Genomic DNA, 4,639 nt, shown 5'->3' with positions numbered 1-4,639 from the left:
GGGATTCAATCGCCTGACCCAAGGTCAATTTCAGACACGTAGTCATTGACTAAGTAAAGTACAACACGACACTGCTTTACGTTAAACCCCATATATCATCATCAACGACAATGTTTTGAAGATCCGCCACTCCACAGTGGTCTAGTGGCTAAGGTACTCGGCTGCTGACCCGCAGGTCACGGGATCAAATCCCGGCTGCGGCGGCTGCATTTCCGATGGAGGTGGAAATGTTGTGGGCCCGTGGGCTCATATTTGGGTGCACGTTAAAGAACCCCAGGTTTTAGAAATTTCCGGAGCCCTCCACAACGGCGCCTCTCATAATCATATGGTGGTTTTGTTACGTTAAACCCCCCACAACAATCGATCATTGCATCCGGTTTTATGTTTCCGACCTGCGAACACACAAAGCTCAGTTATGCAGTTATGGGTCGAAATATTATGTGTTATTCGCTATTTCATTCTTTAAAGTCGTACATATTTGGTTAGACGCTTCCCGCTTCAAACCGACTGGCGGCGCTCTCGGTCTTATCTTTTCTGCTGCCATTCCGTTCACGTGCTGCCGCCGCTTTTAGATCAGCACGAGTAGAATTCAGCAAGAATTCAGCGAGTATGCCTCGAAAGTGAAAATGTTGACGTCCGTGAGTGGGAAAGTGCTCATATGAAAGGAAGCCAGCCAAAAGGACACAAGGCATGCTGCGCTCCTGTGTGGCACGACAACCCGGGACGGAACAGCTCAGTGAAACTATTCCGTACACAAGCGGACGACAAGTAAGCGAACTTCTTAACCAGTCATTAAGAAAAAGCAAGCGCTATTCTTAACAAAAAGTTATGGGCACAATTGGAAAATATCCCTCTGTGGCTTTACAGTGAGCTTATGTTTTGTTTCGCGTTGCGCATTTCTATGTTTTTCGGTAAGCAGGTAAACCTACTGGCCTGTAGTTTCTCGCGAGCCTGTTAGCGTTGGCGAAGACGCAGACAAAAATTTCTCCTCGATATCGGTAGGGTTAGCGGTTTCTCTTACTAATGTTCCCAGAGTGAGAAAACCAATATATTGAACATGTCTGCATAACTATCTGGGCTCAGTTTTTGTGTCTGCAAAAAAAAAAAAACAAGCTTGCAGCTAATGTTAGCCGAAATAAGCTTAAAAGATTCATCGACGATCTGGTTTGGTATTGGAGCATTCTGAAAACCGGTTTTTTGTAGTCCATTATTACCTTTAAATATTTCATATGGCATTACAAAAGTGCCCGAAAACACTTACTTAGCTGTGGTCGTTTTCTTTGCATGTTAAAGAAGTTTGAGTGCTTGTGTTGCTGCTAGTAGCACAGTGTGTGTAATCTCGCTGCTTGTGGCCGTCTAGATACTTTTTTAAGCAGCTGTCAGCATTATCATATCTTAATATAATTGCACACCTCACACTGGCCAGAAATCGTGCATAGTTGATTTGGGTGCGCTTTATCAGTCAAAATGCGCTTCGTCTTCTGAAAAAGATGTGACCAAAGCGCTGTGAGGGAGCGCGGATCTTCGGCTAAAAAAGCACGCCTTCTACCATTCTCGCCGGTTTAGACGATGTCTGTAAGGCTGTGCATGCTCCTGGGCTCGCGAAGTCACAACACACAACGGCCTCAAGGCCAGCCGCTCACGCGCTATACACGGACGTGGTCGCAGCTGTACAGTGGTCAACATATATTCATAGAACGCAGAGCGTCAGGCTTGGAGCAGAACGGGCGACACGTGCAGTATGAAGCGACGGCTGCAACCGCATGTCGGCGATAAAGTGTCATTGTTGCTTGAATGAAAACTATCGCGTGCTTATCCATAAATTGCGAATAGAAGTTCAAAAGTTATTCAATGACAACATGCCAAATTTATTACTTTCTTGTGTGGAATAAGAAAGCTACAAAAGCATTTGACGACCTTCGTTTTTTTCCAGAATCTTTGCTTTAACCGCGTCTACCGCGATAGGCTGCTCAGAAGCCTACGCTATGACGTCTACGACGCACTTCTCATGATAATTTCGCATTGTTAAGCAAGCGACCACGTTGTCACAAGCTATCGCCGAGACATTCAATAACGTGGTTTGCGAGAAAATACCACCCCTCTCTCGTTCTCCGCGTCAGATGAGAATTAAAAAAAGATAGTCGATCCCTTTTCAAGAACGCGCGGATAATAAGCATCGAGAGCAAATCGCAACCGAAGCGAGGGGCATGGGCAAAGCCGTGTTGCCGGAATTCGTCACGTTCGCTTCCGGGCGACAAGTGATCTTTTCTAGTGTTCCAGAAACATGGGACGGGACAAGGGGCGGTGACGCATGAGCCTCCTCGACAGCAAATATTGTCGCTCATCGCTGCCGCTTGTCGCGAGGAAATCACGTGCATGTGGTTAGCGCTTGAAGCGGGCCACATCTGAGCATTCGTGGTGCCAATGATATGCCTGCCTCAGATTTGGGTGCACGTTAAAGAACCCCAGGTGGTCAAAATTACCGAAGCCCTCCACTACGGTGTCTCTCATAATCATATGGTGGTTTTGTGACGTTAAACCCCGCATATGAATCAATAGTTCGAGGGCAAAACTTCTTGCCTTGGTAGTTCTAAACATTTACCGGTAACTCCGGCCGGCTTCCCTAATAAATCAGTACACCCCCCTGGCACAGACCCCGTCCGGGTGACGACTCTTAGATCGCCTACACATTGGTCATTAATTCCCCGCAGAGGAGCGGGTACCATGCCCCGCTGCGGTGGTCTAGTGGCTAAGGTACTCGGCTGCTGACCCGCAGGTCGCGGGTTCAAATCCCGGCTGTGGCGGCTGCATTTCCGATGGAGGCTGAAGTGTTGTAGGCCCGTGTGCTCAGATTTCGGTGCACGTTAAAGAACCCTAGGTGGTCGAAATTTCCGGAGCCCTCCACTACAGCGTCTTTCATAATCTTACGGTGGCTTTGGGACGTTAAACCCCACAAATCAATGAGAGGAGCGGGTACCAGTATACGAGCATTAAAGACACGCGATCCATGTTCGAATCCTGCCCACCAATATCTCCCGTGAGTCTCACGCTGGCCATCGAGAAGCATGGTCTCGTGCTCTCCGGTGCCAATAAGGCTCTAAACAAAAGGCGTTTTACACGGCCATCACATGCCCTTACGTGGGATTGGTATACGGCCGCCGTAGTTCACTAAGACAGGCAGGTGGTTGGTCTGTCCTTCCGTGCACCCACTGGTACTCATGCTTGAGAGGTGCTTTAGCTCTAGCCATCTCACACGACAGCTCTAAAATTATACCAGACTCCGAAGGGGCTTGCCAAAATTTTTGACAGGATTGGATCTCACCCCTAGTTGCTAAAATTCTTAAACCTTGTCTGCAGGTATGTTACTCCTCTCTCCGCTGACTAAACTGTACTTCTGGCCACTATCGCTTCGCAGGCAATCAGGTGGCGCATGCTGCGACCCACGCACTAATTCCCCGAGCCACTGCCTCCCACCGATGGCCCCTGTGATCCAGAAAAGAACGCCGATCCCCTAACTTTTAGAGCGGTAATTACCCATTACCAGGACTGTTCCCCACCGCCGGGTTTCCTGCACCGTGCAAAAGACACAGGAAGGTGGATGACAGAATTCTTCTCCGTTTAATCACAAAGACGCTACTGTGCCCGGCAGTGCTTGAATATTTTGACTCTTCTCTTTCCGGCCTCTGGAAGTACTGTGTGGAGGTGGCTGACAATACAGGATATAGGCATGTCAGCTCAATCCTTCTTTACCCCCGAACACCAATCTAACAAGAGAGGAGTGAGAGGTGGTCCTGTTGGGCTGTCAGTACGTTACGGCCCAACAAGATATGGCCTGGCGTGCCAGGACAGCGACAACGACCAATGTGGTCCCTGATTGGGGACTTCACCTAGTACTGCAGGGAAGCTGACCCACTGGAGGGTGGTTTCGCTTGAGACCTCTATGTAATAAATGCGAATGCATTTCTTAGTCATGGCGTGTCAGGCGTCAGCCGGCGTCCACCGGCGTCAGTAAGCCGGCAGGTGTTATCTCACTGCTCTCACTTCTTCCATAGTATGGGCGTGCGCATTTATCCTCGCCCTTTGAAACCGGAGCAGGTGGTGCGGGCGGAGTAGCGGAGAGTGAGTGAAAAGGAGGAGCTCGCTCTGGCATGTTAGGGTGCTTGCATTACGGGAGCTCGGCGGAGTGTGTAGAGAGTGTAGGAGATGTAGGTGCAGCGCTGCCCTGCTCCTTCTCTCGCCGTTCGCTCTCTCTTGTCCCTGTGCCCCACTCTCCCGACCATTCACTGGCTGATGAATGCGTAAATAAATTCTTTCGGTTTGTAAATAAATTCGTACAGATTCTCGTCTTGTCATTAATTTCTGCCATCAAAATAATACCGCCATGTATGCGGCTCCTAGTGCAAGAATTGCTTTTGCATTTCTTCACGGTTCCTTTCGAAGAGGTAGGGACAATTTTAAATTAATTGTTTTCCACCACCACCACGATGCCAATGCCGATACTAGTGCCAAAGCCATTGTGCAAGCCTCAACCATAAAGAGCTTCACCTTTAAAAACGTTTTACTATAAGATCTAACGTAGACATAGGGTAATAAAAATATAAAAAATCGCCGTTTCTGGCCTATATAACCTACTCAGAAG

General features: G+C 48.5%; 1 long non-coding RNA gene across 1 annotated transcript; it reads left to right on the top strand.

Annotated features, from left to right (window-relative positions):
- Nucleotides 1–583: 583 nt before the first annotated feature.
- LOC142786860 (uncharacterized) lies at nt 584–4,340 on the top strand. The gene is made up of 2 exons (XR_012889191.1): nt 584–768; nt 3,416–4,340. It is a non-coding gene; the product is annotated as an uncharacterized LOC142786860 (long non-coding RNA).
- Nucleotides 4,341–4,639: the final 299 nt, after the last annotated feature.

This window comes from Rhipicephalus microplus, chromosome 2 (assembly GCF_043290135.1).
Source record: "Rhipicephalus microplus isolate Deutch F79 chromosome 2, USDA_Rmic, whole genome shotgun sequence".
Taxonomy (NCBI): domain Eukaryota; kingdom Metazoa; phylum Arthropoda; class Arachnida; order Ixodida; family Ixodidae; genus Rhipicephalus; species Rhipicephalus microplus.
The sequence above is the reverse complement of the archived record's forward strand: the minus strand, read 5'-3'. Positions and strand labels throughout refer to the sequence as shown.